Source organism: Podarcis liolepis (genome assembly GCF_965112155.1).
Source record: "Podarcis liolepis genome assembly, chromosome: 13".
Lineage (NCBI taxonomy): Eukaryota > Metazoa > Chordata > Lepidosauria > Squamata > Lacertidae > Podarcis > Podarcis liolepis.
Window position 1 is genome coordinate 8,269,731 of NC_139573.1, and position 12,790 is coordinate 8,282,520.

Below are 12,790 nucleotides of genomic sequence, written 5' to 3' on the forward strand. Positions count from 1 at the left end.
AAAGGGGGAAAAAGAAACATATATATACATATAGTGAAGACCAAATATAAAAAATGAGCTATTTCAGTCTAGTTGATGGAAAAGTTATAACAAAGCAACAAAAGGCTAAAATACTGTGCATGCTAAACATACAGGAAAAGGGGCACTCACAAAATGTTATCACTTTAAAAATATCACATTTCGTGATGTGTGGCTTTGGAGTAATTGGCTAACTGAAATGCAATCTTGTTTGCATTGTGTCACTCCCTTCTTTATGAATATTGCTTATGGATCTGCCCCTAACACAGAACAAGTATGAAAAAGGAGCTATTTTCATGTAGCAGATAGAAAAGTTACAAAATGGTATCACTCTAAAAATGTCCTATTTCATAAAGTTCGGGCTTTGGGTAATTGTCTCATTGAAATAATATTTTGCAACATGTTACCTGCCAAGGCTGCAGGTCTTGATGTTCAAACCTTTTGTCTCTTGCCGTTGTTCTGTGCTTTGATCTGTATGAATAAATAGCATGCAAAGCATGAGCCACAACAAAGACAGCATTGTAGACATTGTAGCTGTGGCCAGTCATGCCCATTTCAAACAGATGCCCAGGCAGACACTCTAAGTTCTCCTCCCCTGTACATGTTTCAGTATCTTGCATGAGCAGATCTGGAAATGGACAGTCAAATGCTTGCTCCCAGAAGTCCTTGAGAAAACCATCTGCTGGGTTCCAGTAAGGTTTTACGATCTGAAGAAATTCATTGAACTTGAGAAGCTTTTTTGAGTGAATGGTGAAGCAAATGGCACCTTGAAAGAGATCAAGATCCCAAGACTTTTGAAAACTCAGTAATACAAAATCAATCTGTGTTGTCATGATCCACACCTTTCTAAATGATGTACCTTTCTTATTTTCAGGATCTCGTAGAAATATAACAGTTCTCATCCAGGCCAATGTCAGAGAATCTCCATAGACAATGAATGCATTGGCTTTATCATTTGTGACATCCACATAATATTCGTTGAGCATGTTGAAAATTTCACCCACCAAATCAAAATGAACTACTTTTTCCATTCTTCGTGTGAAGGCTGAACAGATTCCATGTTGGTAAAGCAGTGGCTCCATAGTCTGCAAGAAGTTTTCTCCTCCATTGTCATCTGTAACAAAGAGTCCAACCCATGTCCATCCAAAATGCTGAAGCAAATTGATAATTGCCATATGCTGATGAGCTTCATTGGGCACCATGCGGTAAAAGGAAAAGAAGTGATCTATATCACTCTCCTCTGGGGGAAACGATCCATATGCAAGCTACAAGGAAAAGAACAGACATAACAAAGGTACCTAACTATAAACAATTATTTTGAGCATGTGGGTCTTCATTCAAGAAATGTTTGTTGAAACAATTTTACGGTTTCCAGACAGCTAAACTGAAGGATGCTTCCAGCTGAATATTCTAGAGTTGTGGTGACATTTTCCAATTTCTGGATACTTTATTTCATAAAGTATTTATGTCTTGTCAGAAATGTCCCTTTGTTTCATTTGTAGAGTGCAATCCTATTGTGTAATTACTCTGCGGAAATTTAGGATTTGGGAGAAACCGCACTAGTTGGATTAACCCTAGATATATCTTTGCCATGTCAGATAGGCTGGCAAAATTCTTCAGTGCACCAGCAGAATGCTACTCTAGTTCAACTGTTGGAAATCATGTATAAGATGCACATGGCAGAGGAAGATATAACAGTTATCTTCGATCTGCATGGGTTGAAAACTGTGGTTCACATACTCAAAGTGCTGTATTTATGTGTGGCAGATATTTTGTGGATGCCAGTGTATGTTGGTATGTTGGTGGCCTGTGCTCCTTCCAGCTAGTCTCTCCGGGGTCTCTTCAAAGTTGGAGAGTTGTCATGACCTATGACTGCTGCAATGGAATGCATGGTGGGGGAAAGGCTATTGCTTGAGCACAGACTATTTCCTTGGCAAGAGAACTACCATTGTCTAATTCAGAGCCACATTGCTTGGAGGATACATCTCCCTGTAGTCCTCTGAGTCAGATGATGATGAGTACTGTGCAAAAATGTCTGGCTCTCCAGACTTGCAGAACTCAAATAGTACAAGATAAATTAGGGCCCTTTTATCCAGGCTCTCCAGGGAGGCAGAGCCTAAGGTCAACTTGGTCAGTCTTCAGGTGGTCCTGGCTCCTTGCAAAGACAACTTCACTTGCAGTTGATGGCTGGTACAGGATGGTTGTGTTGGAAGTGTCCAAGGAGCTGAATGCTCTCTGCTTTCACTGGTCTAGCAATCTCTACTGTTAAGGAGTAATCTATGTTTCTGATAGATATTCTAGCTTGTAATGCTTCGGCATCAGTCATATTCACATTCTGAATCTCAAAATCATTTTCGGAATGGTAATAGAAAAGTGAGATTTGTGAGATAAAAATTCATATCCCCATGCATAAAACCTACTTGTGGAATTTTGTAGAGCCTTAAGGTATCAGCCATATGGAAAGAGGTATCAGAGTTAAGTCCTCCGATTACGGCTATGAGTTTTTTCTGTGAGTCACATTTGTAGTTGGGAGCAAATCTATGCATTTTAAAGAGCAGGTCCAAAGTGTTACGATAGGTCATCCTTGCATCATAATAGTTGTCATAGACGTGGAATCCCAGTGTGACATTGGGCAAGAAGTTGGGATTCTCATTTATCACTTTTACAGCAAATACCAGGGCCAGGATGTGCTGGTAGAATTTTGTTATCATGCTGCAAATGAGGTTAGTTTAAAAGTTCAGAGGAGAATTCTACAATGCAGGAAGTAGACAAAACAAATTGCCATTTCTGTCTCAAACAGATACATACTGAACTAAACTTGTATTTTATGGTGGTTCAAAAATAATAAATATTAAACTCCTCAGCCCAAATAAATTATATATCATTCACCGTGCCATCTCTTGTTTGACCTTTAATCTCAGTTGCCTGCTCCCCTCAAGAGACAACAACAATCTCCCCCCCCCTCTCTTTGTACTCAAACTGGCTATACAGGTGACCATTCTATGCATGTAGCCCAGGAAAGCAACAACATATCAAAGAAATTCCCTCAAACAGTCCCTGATTCATGATGTACATTCTAGGAAGATTAAACAGTCTGTGCCCCAATACTAGGTACAGCAGTATCATCTCCATCCTCCTCTTGTTGGTCCTTATTACACATCCATTTGGTGCAATTAAAACCAAGCATACGAACCACAGCTACATATTGCTTTTCAAAATAGAAAGGATTCTCATTCTCACAAAGGACAAAGCCATCATTTACCGCCTGCCAGTTTAGTAGGGTGCACAATGCTAAATAAAATGAAGGGGAAGGGAGAGTCTCTTACTGTGGATTATCATCAAACAGATTCTGTGAAGGGTTTCCCTTGAATAAATCTTCAATGATGGAATAATAGAACTGAGAAGCTATCCCACCGATGATGAGGCTCCCTGACTGGTACCACTCATGTGGAACAGGAAATGTATCAATCCAAGGGCACCTCATAGCTGCTTTGCTCACAACAGGAGGCAGCAGAAAAAGCAAAGTGAGTGACCACAGCATCCTTGTAGTCAAGCATCTCTGAAAACGTGGTTGCTCTTGTGCCCATCAGCACCTGCAGAATGACTTCAGCAAACTAGAGTGCATGATGTCTGGCTCTGTCAATAGAGCACAACAAGAGAGATAGGCACACCTTATTTTAGAATCAGAACAGTATAACCACATGCTTTGGCCGATAGGTGAGATTTCCAACACTCTGATTTCATGTCTGACCAATAATATAAAAATATATATAAAATGGGAGAAAGAAAATTGAAAGTCATCCCTGCCTCTTACCACTACTCCTATCTATTCATTGTACAGAGTTTCATCAAATATAACCACTTTCATAGCTGTTCATTGACAGCTTTCTAGTGCCTTCTGAAATGCTTCTGGAGTTCCGACCAGGTGAACAAATTATAGTGATTTGAATAATTGTAAAGTTATTAAAAGGTTTAATTTGCGTTCCAATGGATGTTCTTTTTTTTAACATGTTGAGTTGTGTGTTTATTCTCAAATCTTCCTATGGGCTTGTTCTACTCCTTAGTGGCACAAAACGTGGCAATTAGCTTGAAGTCGTCCATGGTAAGTGAAGACCAGCAGGAAAGTCAAAGTGAATATGTTTTGTTTTGTGACTCAAAGCAGCAAATGTTGAAAGATAGGTCGCTACTCAATGCCCATTTTACCACATGACCTGACAACTATTATATCTCTCCACAATAATTTTGTGGCAAAAAATCAGATGCATCATACATAAGAGGAAAATTATACTATTGCAACAATAAACATGAAATGAAATGATGTGAAGTCAGGGTGTTTGTGTAAACTGTGCAAATAATCTTCAGTTTGATTGTGTTGGAACTTAGCTGCTAACAACTCAGTCAAATTACACAGTCCCACCTAGACAGGGTTAGTTTGTCCGCAGACAGTTTTTCCAAGTCATGTGGCCAGCATGACTAAGCAGCATCTGGCGAAACCAGAGCTGTGCACGGAAACTCCATTTACCTTCCGGCTGGAGAGATACCTATTTATCTACTTGCACTTTGACGTGTTTTCGAACTGCTAGGTTGGCAGGAGCAGAGACCAAGCAACAGGAACATAAGCCATCACGGGGATTCAAACTCCCGACCTTCCAATTGGAAAGCCCTAGGCTCAGTGGTTTAGACTACAGCGCCACCAGTGTCCCTTTAAGTCATTAAGAGTTGCTAAATACAAATGCAACGGGGGAGAAAGAAAGAATTCCAACTGTGAGGCTGAGGAGGGAACGTGTGGCCAGCTTAATAAGGCGCTATTTGCCCTCTCACTCAGCAGCCAGTTACCCACACAACTACAAAATGGGTGGAAATATTTTTTAATTCATTATTTTCTTTTAATTTTTTAATTTATTTTATTGAATGGTTGCCTTTTTCACAGGAGAACCCACCTTACACTGAATCAGACCTAACTGTCTTTCTAGCTCTGTATTTCCTTCTACTGAGTTGGCAGAAACACTCCAGGGCCTCAAACAAGGTCCCACCTAACCCTACCTGGGGATGCCAGGGACTGAACCTGGTGCCTTCTGCATTCATAGCAGATGTTCTACCCCTGAATTATGGCCTGGCATTGGTGGGGGGTGTAGCATACCAAATAATGAGGAAGAATCCGTCTGGAGCTCTCTGGCCTGAGCTCCAGGGAAAACAGCCATATACAGGCCCCCCCCGCACCCTTTGCATTTTACTGTATATCCAAATCTCCATGTGCCAATGGAAGACAATAAAGCGTGTACTGGAGAGAAGAGGCTGGAGAGCGCTTAGCGGCAACCATAGAGGAGGTGATGATGATTACGAATGAGGAAGTGGGAGAGATGGGGGGAGGGGAGATTCACATGGAGCAAAACCATTATCCAAGAGGCTGGGTTCTATAGCCTCTCTCTGTAAAGTCTGAAATAAAAAAGCACTCTAAGAAAGTCTAAACAATAACATAAATAAATATTTAAAAAAATCACTTTCAAAGCTGTTTATTGGCTGTTTTCTGGTGCTTTCTGTTGTCTTCTGAAATGCCTCTGGAGTTCTGACCTGGTGAACAAATCATAGTGATTTTGATAATTGTAGGGTGATTTAATAACATTTTTAAAGTTTTTGTTCCAAGGGGAGTCCTTTACAGCTGACATGTAACACCTTCTTAAAGTTGTGGGGCCACCAGAGGTGGTACAATAGGGCTGCCGTACATCTGGCAAAATGTCGGAGCAAACTATGAGCAAAAAGGTTGAATAAGTTTGGCTTCTAAAATAAATAATTCACATTCCAAAATGTGTTTGTCTTTTTCCCAAAAAAAATTTTATTATATTTTAGTAACACGAAAAAGATACATAAAAACAAAACAAAAGAAAAAGAAATTAGCTTTTAAAGAAAAAGGGGGGAGAGAATAAACTGTCACAATTGGCAATAAAGAAATTTGGATATAGCTATGTGATAATCTAAGTCAATAATAAAACATAACAAGAAGAAAAGAATGTGCTGTCTGAAATTACAAAGGGTTTCATGTTGGAAGAAAAACAATTAAAAATGTTTATTTCAAAAAAATAACTTAAAGGGTAACTTTGAACTAGACTAAAGCCAAATACGAACATACAGCTGTGGTACTTAACACTCCTGAGCTATTTCCTTTGTATCCTCACAAATATCACTATCCGAACACAATGCATTCTTAGAAAATCATTTGTTAGGTGGCCATTTGAATAACAAGTAAACAATTTCCATTAATTCCTATGGAAATATTTCCAATGTGTTCTCAGCCTCAAAATTTTGATGCCCCAAAGGGTGAAAAACCCAGAAAACTCTGCTTATTTGTTAAAGTATTAAACACAGTTCCAACGGCTTGGCTATCTGAATCTGTGGTGTATACAACAAGGTTTGGGTACTAATTACCCATGTTGGAGTAAGTGAATTTCTGTATAAAAACATTTGGATACTGGGACTTGCATGTATAAAATAAAATTAAACAAATGGCAAAAAGTACTTTTGCTGCTGGAAGAGAGAGAGAGAGATTTTGGTTTTCAACTCTTACCTATCACATATTTAATATTTACCAGAGTGTGGGGGGATTGTTTAATTCTTTTTTCTTATAAGTTGTTCCCTGTTGTTCAGTTCTGGCCTCAGAATAATGATGTAGCATTTAGGGGCAAAGATACAGCCCAGCAACCCAGCACTGGAGGCCAAGATGGAGAAGATCTCCACAGCCACCATGTATTTTCCACTTGTGCTCAGGTAGGCTGGAAAAAAAGACAGCCAAACACTGCAAAAGAGCAACATGCTGAAGGTAATGAACTTGGCTTCATTAAAACTGTCAGGTAATTTGTGGGCAGCAAATGCGGCAATGAAGCTGGCAATGGCCAGGAGGCCCATGTAGCCCAGGACACAGTAGAACATGGTGACTGAGCCTTCATTACATTGCACAATGATTTCTTCTGTTAAAGAGTGCATATCCAAATCAGGGAATGGTGGACATGTCATTAACCACACAGTACAAATAATTGTTTGAATAAGAGAACAGGAAAATACAATGGAATTTGTCAGTCTTTTCCCTACCCACTTCCTCATGCTGGACCCTGGCTTGGTGGCCAAGAAAGCTAGAACTACAGTGATAGTTTTGGCCAACACACAAGAAACAGCTACAGAGAAGATGATGCCAAACGTTGGTTGCCGGAGGAGGCAGGAGACTGTGCTAGGTTCACCCAGAAATAACAATGAAGAGAGGAAGCAGAGCAGGAGAGAGACAAGGAGAGAGTAGGTGAGGTCTCGGTTGTTGGCTTTGACTATGGGAGTGTCTCTGTACTTAATGAATATTCCTAGCACCAAAGCTGTGATGAGGAAGAAAGAAAGGGCAACTGATGCTAAACTAATCCCTAAAGGTTCTTCATAAGAAAGGAAGGTCATCGTTTTCTCAATGCAGGCAGTTTTGTTCTTGTTTGGATACTGAGCTTTTGGGCATCTGAAGCAGTCATTCATATCTGAAAAATAAACAAGGTCAAATTTCAATACTGCTTGAACAGTACTTTGTCTTCTATGTGACTGCTTCACTGACATGAAATTAAACCTATTGGTTCCATATATTTTAATGTTCAGATATAAATGCTTTGATCTCACTTATTCTGAAAGCCATTATACTGATTCCCTTCTTACTTTTAAACAGTATTTTGCTTTCTAATTTATTTCCTCTTTCGGATAAGAACATAAGAGCCAGCTGGATCAGGCCAATGACCCGTCTCATCCAGCTTCCTGATTTCACAGTGGCCAACCAGATACCTATGGGAAGCCTGCAAGCAGGACCTGAGTGAAACCGAAGTCTTCCCCAACCCCCCACACTTCTCAGCAATTCGTATTTGGAAGAATACAGCTTCTGTCCATGGAGGCACAGCAAAGCTATCAGAGATAATAGCCACTGATATTCTCCATGAGTTTCTGTAATCCTCCTTTGAAGGCTTCAAAATATGTGCCCATCATTGCCTCTTGAGGGAACAAATTCCACAGATTAATCATGTAATTCATGAAGATGTTAGTTTTCTTTTACCTGTTCTGAATTATCTGACACTCACTTTCCTCTGATGTCCCTGAGATCTTGTATTATGTTTACTCTAATTTCCAATGCATTGAACAATTTTATAAATTTTTTATCATGTCGCTCCTTACTCCTTTTTGCACTAAAAGAACTCCCTCAAATGCGACCATCTAGCCTTACCAGTTTCCTCACAGGTTTACAAATATGAGTGCTACATAGCTCACCATCCTGGTTTGAAATTTCTCCTTCTGGACATGGAGCACAACCATAGCAGCAAAACTTTTCCCCTTCTTTCTTTTTCTTCTGATTCCCAGGGTGGCAGTGGTCGTTACACAGAGAAAGGGGAATCACCTATCCATAGCAGAAAAGCAGTTTAGGAGATCAGAGAAACTAATTGCTTATTTGACTTCTATTAATGAAGTTCACTACACAGCAGACAAAGGTTTAATATAAAAAAGCTGCATTATGCAGCTGCGTTAACTATGGGTCACATTATTTGGGATCCCCTCCAAACCTATTCCGAAGTTTGCAATCATGAAAAAAACCCACATTCCGAGGTGTCCCAAAATAGTGTCTGACTTCCCAAACATGGTGCTATACTGGTCACCCCAATTCCAATATTGTTCAATTCACACCAAACCTGTGCCAAAATATCGTATTAGTTGATTGTGGGTGACTTGTAGGGTCCTCGGTTTGGCAGGTCAGCCACACAGTTTTAGGGCTCAATAAAATGCAAAGTTTCTTTTGCAAAATGCTGCAAAACAATTGAAAAACAGCTCACCAGGACTTCATTTTAACCCTGCTTGGAGATGCAATGGATTTAACCTGGGACCTTTTGCAAGCTGTATGTGTTCTATTACTGAGTTTTTGTCTCCATACATTATAAAAAGAAGTTATTACCAAATAGGCGTCTACATCGAAATTTCATTTAGATACTCCAACGCTTTGCTTTATGTATATGGAAGATATAGTTATACAGTTGTACCTCAGGTTAGAGATGCTTCAGGTTACAGACGCTTCAGGATACAGACTCTGCTAACCCAGAAATAGTACCTCGGGTTAAGAACTTTGCTTCAGGATGAGAACAGAAATTGCGTGGCGACAGCACGGCGGCAGCAGGAGGCCCCATTAGCTAAAGTGGTGCTTCAGGTTAAGAACAGTTTCAGGTTAAGAACAGATCTCCAGAACGAATTAAGTTCTTAACCCGAGGTACCACTGTACACAGTTTTTTCCCCTTGGCATTTCTAAGCGGTATCCATTTTGAATGTGCTAGGCAGCCACATTTTTCCTTGGCAATATCAGATGGAAACAACATTTTTAAACAAAATTGAATTTCCGACATCTGAAGAACACGTCATAAGAACAGCGAGTAACAGAAGGATTCCAAGGATGCAGACCTCATTAAAACCTCTGTGCCATACAAGCAAATCTTCATGAATGATAAATGCTTCTCCTTCAAGAGCATCAGGATCAACTCGTCCAACTTTCATTTGAAGGAAGGACTTGTTTGGGAATGTGATCATGTTTGTGATGTCAAATCCACCTCTCAGTTCCCTTTTATCATTAAAGGACACTGTTTCTCCTTCTGAGTTGTTAAATAAAATGCCTTGCAGAAAATAGTGGAGCTGATTCAAAGAGGAAAAGGAAAAATAAAAAAAATATATATAATGAAGACCAATTCTAAACAATGAGCTATTTTCATATAGCAGATGGAAAAGTTATAACACAGCAATAGACGGCAAAAATTCTGTACATGGTAAATATACAGGAAAGGGGGACACTCACAAAATGTAATCACTTGATAATTGGTCTTGAAGAAATTGGCTCACTGCTTGCAAAATAATAATAATAATAATAATAATAATAATAATAATAATAATAATAATTTATCACCTGGCTGTGTTTCCCTAGCCACTGTGGGCAGCTTCCAGCAAAATATTAAAATACCATTTTATGATATTAAAATATTAAAGTACGTGTTACCTGCCAAGGCTGCAGATCTTGAAATTCAAACCTTTTGTCTCCTGCTCTGTGCTTTGATCTGTATGAATAAATAGCATGCAAAGCATGAGCCACAACAAAGACAGCATTGTAGATATTGTAGCTGTGGCCAGTCATGCCCATTTCAAACAGATGCCCAGGAAGACACTCTAACTTTTCCTTCCCTGTACATGTTTCAGTATCTTGCATGAGCAGATCTGGAAATGTACAGTCAAATGCTTCCTCCCAGAAGTCTTTGAGAAAACCATCTGCTGGGTTCCAGTAAGGTTTTATGATCTGAAGAAATTCATGGAACTCAAGAAGCTCTTTTGAGTGAATGGTGAAGGAAATGGCACCTTGAAAGAGCTCAAGACCCCAAACCTTTTGATAACTCAGCAATACAAAATCAATTTGTGTTGTCATGATCCACACCTTTCTAAATGATGTGCTTTCCTTATTTCCAGGATCTCGTAGAAATATAACACAACTCAGCCAGGTCAATGTCTGAGAATCTCCATAGACAATGAATGCATTGGCTTTGTCATTTGTGAGACCCACATAATAACTTTCAAGTATGTCATAAAGTTCAATGAGCATATCGGAATGAGCTGCTTTTTCCATTCTTTGTGTGAAGGCTGAACAGATCCCATGCTGGTAGAACAAGTGCTCCAGTACCTGCAAGAATTTTTCTCCTCCTTCATCATCCGTAACAAAGAGTCCAACCCATGTCCAGCCAAAATGCTGAAGCAAACTGATAATCGCCATATACTGATGAGCTTCATTGGGCACCATGCGGTAAAAGGAAAGCAAGTGATCTTTATCACCCTCCTCTTGGGGAAATGAGCCATATGCAAGCTAACAGGAAAAGAACAGACATGATAAAGATAAGTATAAACAATTACTTTTAGCATTTGGCTGTTAATTCAGCAAATGTTTCTTGACACATCTGGTAGTTTTCCAGACAGTTAAATTGATGGATGCTTCGAGCTTCAGGACGCTTCCAGTTTCTACAGTTGTGGTGATACTTATCTATGGAAGACCTGTGGTTTGCATGTTTAAACTGTTGTGTGTGTTTGTGGTGGTTGTTTTGTGGATGCCAGGGTACATGCCGGCTCTCTGGGGTCTCTTCAAAGGAGAATGATCTATGAATGGGGAAATAGAGTACATGGCAGGAAACGTGGCTTAAAATGTACTATTTTCATTGCAGGAGAACTGTTGTTGCTGTTGTTTAGTCGTTTAGTCGTGTCCGACTCTTCGTGACCCCATGGACCAGAGCACGCCAGGCACTCCTGTCTTCCACTGCCTCCCGCAGTTTGGTCAGACTCATGTTTGTAGCTTCGAGAACACTGTCCAACCATCTTGTCCTCTGCCGTCCCCTTCTTCTTGTGCCCTCCATCTTTCCCAACATCAGGGTCTTTCCCAGGGAGTCTTCTCTTCTCATGAGGTGGCCAAAGTATTGGAGCCTCAGCTTCACGATCTTTCCTTCCAGTGAGCACTCAGGGCTGATTTCCTTAAGAATGGATCAAACGTATCTTCTTGCAGTCCATGGGACTCTCAAGAGTTTCCTCCAACACCATAATTCAAAAGCATCAATTCTTCGGCGATCAGCCTTCTTTATGGTCCAGCTCTCACTTCCATACATCACTACTGGGAAAAGCATGGCTTTAACTATATGGACCTTTGTTGGTAATGCAGGAGAACTATCAACATCTAATTCAGAGCTACATTAGCTGGAGGATACATTTCCTTATAGTCATCTGAGTCAGATGATGAGTAACATACAGAACCTCTCTAACCCAGCAGATGTCTAATTGTGCAAAATAATAGAGCTTTGTAAGTCTTCAGTTCAACCCGGTTCCTTGCAGAAACAACTTCTCTTGTAGTTGATGTGAGGCACATGGTGGTGGTGTTGGAAGTGTCCAAGGTGCTGATTGCTCTCTGCTTGACTCAGACTTTCACTGGTGTAGCAATCTCTACTAGTAAGAAGTAATCTACATTTCTGATAGACAGTCTAGCTTTTAATGCTTCAACAGCAGTCATATTCACTTTCTGAGTCTTAAAATCATTTTCAGAATGGGAAGAGATGAGTGTGATTTGTGGGACAAATATGTATGTCCCTACTCATAAAACCTACCTGTGGAATCTTGTAGAGGCTTAAGGTATCAGCCAAATAGAAGGAGGTATCAGAGCTAAGTCCTCCAATTACTGCTATGAGGTTTCTCTGCGAGTCACATTTGTAGTTGGGAGCAAATCTACGCATTTTAAAGAGCAGGTTCAGAGTGTTACGATAAGTAATCTTTGCATCATAAAAGCTGTCATAGATGTGGAAGCCCAGTGTGACATTGGGCAAGATGTTGGAATTCTCATTTATCACTTTTACCGCAAATGCCAAGGCGAGGATATGCTGGTAGAATTTTGTTATCATGCTGCAAATGAGATTAGTTTAAAATTTCAGAGGAGAGTTCTACAATGCAGAAAGTTAGCAAAACAAATTGCCTTGTATGTCTCAAACTGATACATATTGAACTACAACTTTGTTATCTTTTATGGTGGCTCTGAAATAATAAATATCAAACTCTTCTGCCTAAATGAAATGAATTACTTATCCTGCCATTTCTATATTACTTTGACTATATTACTTTTAGTTAATCCTTGTGTGATCTTTAATATTCACTCCCCCCTAAAAAAAGACTACAACAATGTCCACTTGTTTCTCATCAATGCTTCTTTGAATTAGTT